This window comes from Chlorocebus sabaeus, chromosome 21, assembly GCF_047675955.1.
Source record: "Chlorocebus sabaeus isolate Y175 chromosome 21, mChlSab1.0.hap1, whole genome shotgun sequence".
Lineage (NCBI taxonomy): Eukaryota > Metazoa > Chordata > Mammalia > Primates > Cercopithecidae > Chlorocebus > Chlorocebus sabaeus.
Window position 1 is genome coordinate 16,987,987 of NC_132924.1, and position 11,637 is coordinate 16,999,623.

Genomic DNA, 11,637 nt, shown 5'->3' on the forward strand with positions numbered 1-11,637 from the left:
AGATGTCGTTGTATTAGGTGACTGCAAGGTTTTGGTGATCTAGTGAAACAAGATTCTACTGGGATGTGTGCTGAGCTGAACCACGGAACCGCCCAAATGTGCTGAACAAGGACATTTGCTTCTCAGATACGTGAATTCAATTTTAAGCAAGACTCTTGATCTGCTTCAGAGCAGCTTTGATTTAAAGTAATTTCAGAGCACTTTTCCTTGCATATGAGTAATTTTCTGAATGTATAAAATGTTCTGTTTATGTTTGACCTTTCGGATAAACTGTGTTGCTGCAGTGTTGGTCCATACTACCATCCTGAGTGAAGACTTAGTAAGTCTGGGGATCTCCAGGCACTGGAAAGGGTGAGAACCTGGGAGTGAAAGGGTTATAGTTAGTGTCCGTTTTTCAGGTTTTGTTTCATAGGGAGTCCTGAGTGGGGTAACCTGAAATGTGTAACAGTTGAAGACCATCCCATTCCTATCCCCAGTAAAAATAGGCTTTTCCACAATCTTCTACCAGTTAACTTAGCTTTTTTTTTTCTTCAATAGAGGCTCACTCTTGTCACCCAGACTGGAGTGCAATGGCACGATCTTGGCTCACTGCAAGTTCAGCCTCCTGTGTTCCAGCGATTCTCCTGCCTCAACCTCCCAAGTAGCTGGGATTACAGGCGCATGCCACCATGCCCAGCTAATTTTTGTATTTTTGGTAGAGACGGGGTTTCACCATGTTGGCCAGGCTAGTCTCAAACTCCTGACCTCAGGTGATTTGCCTGTCTAAGCATTCCAAAGTGTTGGGATTACTGGCGTGAGCCACCAGGCACAGCCAACTAGCATTTCTTAAGGTGAAAATACATGGTGTTAATTTATATTTTGAGTGAGGCCCAGTCCAGCTGCTATAACTGCTTGGATACTTGGCAGAGGACAGAGTACTGCAAAACTTTTGAAGGGAGAGGGCATTTTGCCTTGAGTGCTGTAGATGTACAAGAGAGGTTCCAGGAGGGGGTGATAAGCAGAATTTTGGTCCCCATCACCTTCCATGCCCAGTGTTATGTCTGTGAATGTGTTACATTATGTGGTAAAAGGGACTTTGCAGATGTAACTAAAATTTCTAAAATAGAGATATTATCCTGGATTAGCTGGGGGAACCCAGTATAATTACACGAATCCCTAAAAATGGAAGAGGATGCAGGAGTCAGATTCAAAGGAAGGCCCAAGGTGCTATTGCTGACTTGAAGATAGAGGGGCCATGTAGAAATCAAGAGAAGGAAGTGAATCCTGCCAGTGAGCTTGGAAGAGCACCTTGAGACACAGATGAGAATCTTGGCCTTACCTGATGCCTTGATTTTAGCCTGGTGAGACCCAGAGCATATAAATTTGTTGTGCTGTGCCACACTTCTCACCTACAGAAACTTGGTTTAAAGCCACTAAGTTTGTGGTAATTTGTTAAAGCAGCAGTAGAAAACAGAGGAATACATACAGGATTTGTGGGCTTTAGGCCCCTGAGGGTAGAGATTTATGACTTGTTACAAGTAGAGAGCAGTGGAGAGTTGGGCTTTGTAATTCTTTCAAGGGTGATTATAGTTCTGGAGTCCTAGCCACCTGGGTTCAGATCTTTGTTTGTCAGTCCCTGGCTGTGTGACTTCACTGCTTTAAGCCTCTGTCTTCATCCTTAAAGTAGAAATGATAGTACCTACCTCACTCTGATCTCTGAATGAGAACACACGTAAGACACAGCACAGTTCCTGGTGCTCAAAGACCTCCAACACCTGAAAGCACCATGACCCCGTTTTTCAGTCAAGATTTCTAAGAGCTGTTATTACCAGAGGTTCAGTGACAACATGGGCAGGGTAATCTCAAAATGGAGAACATAAAAACTAGGACTCCCAGGCCAGTCGCTTAGAAGACTGCTGCAGGAAGTACCAAGGTCATTAAGAATCAGTAATAATAAGTAATGTGTGAATCCATTAGAATGTTGAGAAGTAGACCTGTGACATTTCAAAAAAATGTATATCTCAGACACAGCCATATGTATCGGTATCCCCAAGTTGGAAGAGCATCACAGGGCATAGTTTCATGAAAGCGTCAAAAAATATACTAATTGCTGGTAATATGTGAACAGAAAAGAATAGCCATGTTAAAATAGGAGTGCCTGAGAATTAGCTCTGTTCATCTTGTCTCCTACCTGTAAGCACCCTAGATTCAAATTATGCACCTAGAAAACTATTGTGTATGTTATAGACCTTTGAAATGGATACATGAAAGTTAGTGAAATCGGAATGAATGTTTCGCCTGCCAAAGATACGTATTTTTGTAAGTGATACAAGGGCCCCATGAGCTCCGTGGCCACATCTGGACAAAACAGGCCCTCCTTTCGGGAACTGGTCGCGGGAGAGCAAAGGGGTGAGCTCCCTAAATGGCAGCTGAGACAGCCCTCCCTGGTGGCATGGCCCTGTTTCCTGTTGATGTGATGGTTGGAGAGTCAAATTTTTTTTTCCAGAATTTGTGAATATCATCTCTGATTAATGATTACACAAAAGCTTTTAAAATTTTTTAAAATTATTTCTTTCTAATTCTATGAATAAAATGTAGCTGTACAGCCACTGTACAGCTAACATTTCAACACTGGAAATGAGGCTGGTTTATTCCAGTTTGGCTCAGATTCTTCAGGGAAGCCCAGTTAAGACAAATAGCTCTCTATACTCAATCCTTACTTCGCTGAGAAGATACAGGCCTGCCCACTCATTCCCACCTACTCTTCATGAGAAGTCCTTTATTTCTCCGTGTTTCCTGTTCTTTGGGACCTTTAGGAGCTACCCTCTACAGATATTGATAGTCTGTAGAGTCAGGAATACCATGTAACATGTTAAAGTAGACTCTAAAGATTAGTTCTTTGGCAATAGCCCAGTCTGGACTTAGTATGTACTTTTGAAAATAAAACTGCTTATTTTTAAACTCTGTAATTAGGACGTTTTGCTATTTGAGTTATATTCCTTTCTAACTTCAAATGTCTGCATTCATGTATAATAGCCATTTTATGCACAGGTGAGGTGGTTCCCACACTTTTTCACAGATGTTTCATTACCTAGATGAGTGTATTACATAATAAATTTGAATAATGGTAGTCTTCCTAATGACAAAAAGCAAGCTAGTTGATTTGTCAATTTTGAGTTTAAATGTTTTGACTGCTTATCAAAAATTCAAAGAGTAGCATACTGCTATTAATGGAAATGCAGAGTATATTTAATTAGCATGATTTTTCCATGGATATGTGTGCTTCATTTGATCTTCTATTGTATGTAGCTCGTGATCACATTTTCTGTTGGTTAACGTTGTTCCTAGCTTATATGATGGAATTAAATATATTCTGTGTAAAAAGAGGTATGGACTAAATATTTCTGGACAATGATTTTCAGCTTTAGAAACTCTGAGAAAGAGGCCAGGCGTGGTGGCTCAAGCCTGTAATCCCAGCACTTTGGGAGGCCGAGACGGGCGGATCACAAGGTCAGGAGATCGAGACCATCCTGGCTATCACGGTGAAACCCCGTCTCTACTAAAAATACAAAAAATTAGCCGGGCGCGGTGGTGGGCGCCTGTAGTCCCAGCTACTCGGGAGGCTGAGGCAGGAGAATGGTGTGAACCCGGGAGGCGGAGCTTGCAGTGAGCTGAGATCCGGCCACTGTACTCCAGCCTGGGCGGCAGAGCGAGACTCCTTCTCAAAAAAAAAAAAAAAAGAAACTCTGAGAAAGGACCTGGTGTGGTGGCTCACGCCTGTAATCCCAGCACTTTGGGAGGCTGAGACGGGTGGATCACGAGGTCAGGAGATCAAGACCATCCTGACTAACACGGTGAAACCCTGTCTCTACTAAAAATACAAAAAATTAGCCAGGCGTGGTGGCAGGTGTCTGTAGTCCCAGCTACTCGGGAAGCTGAGGCAGGAGAATGGTGTGAACCCGGGAGGCAGAGCTTGCAGTGAGCCGAGATTGCGCCACTGCACTCCAACCTGGTCGGCAGAGCGAGACTCTGTCTCAAAAAAAAAAAAAAAAAAAAAAACTGAGAAAGGGCTGGGTGTGATGGTGTACACCTGTAGTCCCAGCTACTTAGGAGACTGAGTAGGATTGCTTGAGCCTGGGAGGTCGAGGCTGCAATGAGCTGTGACCGTGCAACTACACTCCAGCCTGAGCAACAGAGTGAAATCCTGTCTTTGAAAAAAAAAAAAAAAGGAAGAAACTGAAAAAGTGAGTCCTCTCCTCTCTGAAGGTGTTGGAGAGGGTGGACGTAACCAGCCCTGGCCACTCTTAGGCCACACTCTGCTGGAGTGCCTCAGGCTCCTCTCAGTTTTCCATCTCCACAGCAAGAAGTCAATAATACTTCATTTTACAGATGAGGAAATTCAGGCAGAGGAAGATGATTCAACATCCCAGGGTCACATAATCTGAAGTGGGAAAGTGCTGAGAATCTGGTCTGTTTAGCTCCAAAACTTGTTTTTTCCTGTGGAAGGGGACGGTCACTAAACATTTCTTTGAAAACCTACCAGCCTGTCTTATGTGGATTTATCTCATTTAACCTCCTGAATCTGGGAAATAAATACCAGCCTCATTTTACAAGCAAAGAAATTCAGTTTCAGAGATGTTAGATAGAGCCTGGCGCAGTGGCTCAACCTGTAATCCCAGCACTTTCAGAGGCAAGTGGATCACTTGAGGTCAGGAGTTTGAGACCAGCCTGGCCAACAAGGTGAAACCCTGTCAAAATACAAACCCAAAAAATACAAAAATTAGCCAGGCGTGGAGGCACGTACCTGTAGTCTCAGCTGCTCGGGAGGCTGAGGTGGGAGAATTGCTTAAACCCGGGAGGTGGAGGTTGCAGTAAGCCAAGATTGTACCGCTGCACTCCAGCCTGGGTGACAGAGTGAGACTCTGTCTCAAAAAAAAAAAAAAAAGAAACAACAGAGATGTTAGCCCAAGCCCAGGGTTACATGGCTGCAGTTGGTGACACAGGAATCTGAACCCAGGTCAGTGCAAAAAGTCTCACTCACAAGTCTGCTTAAGGGGGTCTGCAGCTGACCTGTGGACATGCGATAGCACTTACATTCTTCTGGTTTGCTTGAGGCCACATGTAGAAAAGTATCTATAAAGCCCTCACGTTAATGTCTCACATGTAGAGCCAGGTGGCCTTTTGAGCTTAGGTAGCTTTGTGCCTGTTTATCATCTGGGCCTTCAAAAAGAGTTTGTGGAATAGGTATATATGAGATGTACATGTATTTCCTGGATGGACAGAAGCCATGACTCCCTATTTAGTATGGAACCAGGCAAGCCTGGCACTCAGTATTCAGTTTAGCACTTCCTGCACACAAGCAGGCTCATCTAGTCTCCAGCCCAGACCTACAAGCCCCTCACATGCCCAGAATGCCCATGGGGAACTAACACTGAGAATTGCCTGTAGACTCCATAGCCTCCTGCCACAGCTGAGTGTGAGTGTGGACCTCAGCAGCTGAGGAACTCTGCTCCAAGACTTTGCTTGGTGGAGTTCAGCAGCAAAACCCTATGTGACAGCCTGTCCTGTCAAAAACTTGCTCCTGCTCCCACACATGCCCCAACACAAGCTGCTTTTTTTTTTCTCACTTCTCATCAGGGGCATCAATTCCTCAATCCCTGTTCCACTTTGACTGCCTCTGCCCACTTCCTGCTATCTTCTTCCCCGACAGCCACATACTTCTGGAAACTGTCATGAGAATCAGTTTCAGATATTCTTCCTGGAGCACATTCGTACTGTATTCACACATTGCAGAGCATACATTCTGACCTTCAGTTCTGACCGTTTCTTCAGATTTACACACATCCTGTCATTTTCCACTCCCTATGCTCTTGTAGTCACCTCCTAATCACCCAGTTTTGTTTGTTTTTTTAGAGACAAAGTCTCATTGTGTTATCCAGGCTGGTCTCAAACTCATGGGCTCAAGCAATCCTCCTGCCTCAGCCTCCCAAAGTACTGGGATTACAGGTGTGCACCACCATACCCAGCCCAGTTTTCCAGTTTTAACCCATTCTACATACCACTGGCAGACCGCCCATATACCACATTTTAGACTGTCCCTAAAATGTGGCCCTCTGAGTTTGGCAAACCCTGCTCTAGTCAGTGCCTGTCTCATCCAGAAAGGCAAGGCCTTGTGTCTGCATCTGAGGACACATACTCAAGCTGCTTCCTCTACTGGTCCTCTATCATCAAGTTTGGTTTTCTCCCACCAGTGGGTGTGATTTCCTTTCCAGTTCATCTTCTGGTCCTGATGTATTTAAAGTCTGCCATATGCCACTGCAGGGACTTTGCACGCAAACTGCTACTGTCCGGTTGCCACCCTCAAGAAGCTTAAAACCTAAGTGAAGGAAGGAGACATGGGCATATAGACGGATTCCAGGCACAAGGCTGCATATTGTTGTATGACAGGGCACCAGATGTGTGGTACTGGCCCCTTCCCATTGTCCAGAGATTTTTTTTTTTTTTTTTTTTTTTGAGACAGAGTTTTTGCTCTTGTTGCCCAAGCTGGAGAGCAGTGGCGCAATCCAGCTCACTGCAACCTCCGTTTCCCAGGTTTGGGCGATTCTCCTGCCTCAGCCTCTTGAGCAGATGGTATTACAGGCACGTGTCACCATACACAGCTAATTTTGTTTGTATTTTTAGTAGAGACGGAGTTTTGCCATGTTGGCCAGGCTGGTCTCATACTCCTGACCTCAGGTGATCCGCCCGTCTTGGCATCCCAAAGTATTGAGATTACAGGCACGAGCCACTGTGCCTGGCCACAGATTGTTTTTTCAAGTAAAAACTAAGATATTTTTTAGGCCGGGTGCGGTGGCTCAAGCCTGTAATCCCAGCACTTTGGGAGGCCGAGACGGGCGGATCATGAGGTCAGGAGATCAAGACCATCCTGGCTAAGACGGTGAAACCCCGTCTCTACTAAAAAGTACAAAAAAAACTAACTGGGCGAGGTGGCGGGTGCCTGTAGTCCCAGCTGCTCAGGAGGCTGAGGCAGGAGAATGGCGTGAACCCAGGAGGCGGAGCTTGCAGTGAGCCAAGATCCGGCCACTGCACTCCAGCCTGGGCGACAGAGCGAGACTCCGTCTCAAAAAAAAAAAAAAAAAAAAAAAAAGATTTTTTTTAAAGCTGGATGTAGTGGCTCCTGCCTATAGTCCCAGCTACTTAGGAAGCTGAAAGCAGGAGGAATCCTTGAGCCCAGGAGATCAACACCAGCCTGGGCAGCATAGCGAGACCCTCATCTCCCCACCAAAAAGAATTTTAATTTTAAGGTTCTTTTATAAGGTGTTCTAAGGAAAAAAAAAAATGTTTTTAAGTGTTCCAAAGTACCCACATATAAACACCTGAGAGTTCAAAGGCGGAGATTTCCACTCAGTGGCTAGGAGTGTCCTGGGAGTGTGAAAGTGAGAGCCTTGGAGATGGGGACACCAAGCTAAGGGAGGGGAGGGAAGGAGAGAAAAAGGGAGGGAGAGGGAGGATAGAAGGCGGAAAGAAGAAGGAGGGGAAGGAGGAGACGGGAAGAAAAAAGAAGTGGAGGGAAGGAGAGATTGAGAGGGAGGCAGCGCAGACAGGCAGGCATTCCACAAGAGAATGAGAGCTGTGGCATGTCAAGTTGCTGAGGGGCAAATTCCCTCCTGGGATCAGTAGATAGTAGAGACTGACTGAAAGGGAATGCCACCCTATAAGGGGTTAGGTTTTGTAGGGTGATGCTTACTCTCTGCCTCACGCTGTTCACATGTCCACACCACTGGTTGATGAATCTCCTCATACTGCTTTGAGAGTACAAAGACAAGTCCAGTAGCAGGGTGGAGGATGAGTTTGGGGAGGAAGAGAGCTTGGGGTAGACAATCGGAAAATGAAGATCACTGGATCTTAATGAGATGGGGTTGAGTCTGGATTGGCATATCTTATTCTACTCCAAAGACATGTGACAGTCCTGCACCAACACAGCTGAGGAGAAAGAAAAAGAACCTCTTGAAAGCAACAGCATTCGAACCATTTTTCCACACCAAGGAGAGTTACAACCCCAGAGTGGGTCAAGGCTTTGAGAGGACCCTGAGCCCTGAGGCCTTGGCCCAAGAGGAAGTCCTCAGAATTATGACATAGTCTAAATTGCCACTTGCCAGAGGAGAATGGGAGCCCTTTAAAATTCACAAGTAAGTTGTTCTTGGGATAAATCCCAATTTGTTCCTGTCTGCTGATACCTTCATCCTTCCTCGGTCAGGAAGAAAAGAAAATAAAACTTCCTGTTTCTCCAGTACAGTCCAGAGATGAGCAATCATATTTACCCACTTTTTTTTTTTTTTTTTTTTTTTTGAGACAGAGTCTCACTCTGTCACCCAGGCTGGAGTGCAGTGGTGCAATCTCGGCTCACTGCAATCTCTGCCACTTAGGTTCAAGCAATTCTCCTGCCTCAGCCTCCTGAGTAGCTGGGATTACAGGCACCTGCCACCACGCCTGGCTCATTTTTGTATTTTTAGTAGAGATGGGGTTTCACCATATTGGTCAGGCTGGTCTCAAACTCCTGACCTCGTGATCCACCTGCCTCGGCCTCCCAAAGTGCTGGGATTACAGGCGTGAGCCACCACACCCGGCCTTTTTTTTCTTTTTCTTTTTCTTTCTTTTTTTTTTTTTTTTTTGAGACAGAGTCAAGCTCTTCTGCCCAGGCTGGAGTACAGTGGTGTGATCTAGGCTCACTGCAACCTCCACCTCCCAGGTTCAAGTGATTCTCATGTCTCAGCCTCTCAAGTAGCTGGGACTACAAGCACCATACCTGGCTAATTTGTGTATTTTTAGTAGAGATGGGGTTTCACCACGTTGGCCAGGCTGATCTTGAACTTCTGGGCTCAAGTGATCCATCCGCCTCGGCCTCCCAAAGTGCTGAGATTATAAGCATGAGCCACTGCCCCCAGCCTATCTACTTTTCTATAAGGTCATTGCTGCATCATTATGAGGTCATTGTTCCACCCTTTTTACATTGCAGTTGGCGATTCCAGAACACCTGGTGGTCAGCTTCTTACCCATCCATGCTGGATTTGGTGCTACTGTAGGATGGTTTCTTTCTTACTGCATGCCTAGAGACACACTGGAAAAAAAGATCACAAAATTATTGCCAGAGTAAGAAAGGGGCCGGGCGCGATGGCTCAAGCCTGTAATCCCAGCACTTTGGGAGGCCGAGACGGGTGGATCACGAGGTCAGGAGATCGAGACCATCCTGGCTAACACGGTGAAACCCCGTCTCTACTAAAAACACAAAAAAAAAACTAGCCGGGCGAGGTGGCGGGCGCCTGTAGTCCTCGCTACTCGGGAGGCTGAGGCAGGAGAATGGCGTAAACCCGGGAGGCAGAGCTTGCAGTGAGCTGAGATCTGGCCACTGCACTCCAGCCCGGGCGACAGAGCAAGACTCCGTCTCAAAAAAAAAAAAAAAAAAAAAAAAAAAAAAAAGAAAGGAAAAAGTTCCAGGGGTGAATGGTACTCAGGAACCACAGCCAGAGGGTGCAGTGGGACTGAGAAGGACTCAAGGCCCATTGAGGAAAGGCGGCTGGCTGGGCTCGACTCCCTGACTATGGGACTAGAAAAGACTTTGTAATCCCAACACGTCGGGAGGCCAAGGTGGAAGGATCACTTGTGTCCAGGAGTTTAAGACCAGTCTAGGCAACATAGTGAGGCCCTGTCTCTACAAAAAATCAAATATTAGTCAAGCGTGGTGGCATGTGCCTGTAGTCCCAGCTATTTAGGAGGCTGAGGTGGGAGGTTCACTTCAGCCTGGGTAGTCGAGGCTTGAGTGAGCTGTGATTGTACCACTGCACTCCAGCCTGGACAACACAGTGAGACTCTGTCTCAAAAAAAAATAAAAGACTTTGTGTCCTTGAAATTGACCTAGATAAATGACACAAACACTCTCACAGGAAATTGAGGAAGCTGCCATTGGCCCAGCATCACAGGTGCAAAAATAGAGCCCCCATTCTGAGAACCATGTCACTGCCCCGCAGATCAGTGAATACAAAAACTGGGCTGCAAGCAGCAGTCCTGCAGGAAGTGAACTAGGCCGACTCAGAACCATGCTGTAAAGACGTTTATGTGGGGTCGGGCGCGGTGGCTCACGCCTGTAATCCCAGCACTTTAGGAGGCTGAGGCGGGTGGATCACGAGGTCAGGATATCGAGACCATCCCAGCTAACACGGTGAAACCCCGTCTCTACTAAAAATACAAAAAAATTAGCCAGGCGTGGTGGCGGGCACCTGTAGTCCCAGCTACTCAGGCGGCTGAGGCAGAAGAATGGCGTGAACCCGGGAGGCAGAGCTTGCAGTGAGCTGAGATTGCACCACTGCACTCTAGCCTGGGCGACAGAGGGAGACTCCGTCTCAAAAAAAAAAAAAAAATGTTTACATGTCCCAGGACACACAGGACTTTAATGGAAAACACCTTTTAAAAAAAGTACAAACTTTGAGAGGCCTAGGTGGGAGGATCACTTGAACTCGGGAGTTCAACAACAGCATAGGCAACACAGGGAGACCCTGACTCTACAAAAAATAAAATAAAAAATTAGCCAAGCTACTTAAGAGGCTGAGATGGAAAGACTGCTTGAACCAGGGAGGTCAAGGCACAGTGAGTCATGATCACACCACTGCACTCCAGTCTGGGCAAAAGAATGAGACCCTGTCTCAAAACAAACAAAAAAAACAAAAACCATATAAGAAGGCAAACCACCAATAAAAAAAGAGCAGCTGGATTTTAAAAAGAATTAGCAATTGCATAAATGAAAGATATAGGCCAGGCAAGATGACTCACACCTATAATCCCAGCACTTTGGAAGGCTGAGGCAGGAGGATCACTTGAGGTCAGGAGTTTGAGACCAGCCTGGCCCACATACCAAAACCCCATCTCTCCTAAAAATGCAAAAATTAGCCAGGCGTGGTGGTGCATGCCTATAGTTCCAGCTACTCGGGAGGCTGAGGCAGGAGAATCGCTTGAACCCAGAAGGTGGAAGTTGCAGGGAGCCAAGATTGCACCACTGCACTCCAACCTGGGCAACAGAGCAAGACTCCATCTCAAAAGAAAAAAAAAAAAAAAAAATTACAGGTTGAGTATCCCTTCTCTGAAATTCTTGGTACCATCTTATTGAATTTGTGATTTTTTTCAGATTTTGAAATATTTGCGTATGCATTATGAGCTATCTTAGGGGATGTGACCCCAGTCTAAACACAAAATTCATTTATGTTTCATATACACCTAATACATGTATCCTAAGGATAATTTTATACAATATTTTTTTTAATGTGCATGAAACAAAATTTTGATTGCATTTTGACTACAACCATCACATGAGGTCAGGTATGGAATTCTCCACTTGTGGCATCTTGTCAGCACTCTAAAAGTTTTAGATTTTGAAGCATTTTGAATTTTGGATTTTTAATTAGGGATACTCTATTAGTACCAAAATTAGGCACTACTAGAGGAAGTAAGTACTGTAATTATACCCTTTTTACAGATAAGGAAACAGACTTAGCATAAATCACTGCCCCAAGGCTCCCCAGGTGGTAATTATAAAAGTGAACTCAAAGCCAGTCTGACCAGAGCTCATCTCAGAGTGGAGAACAGGCTGGAGGCAGCACTACAACCCAG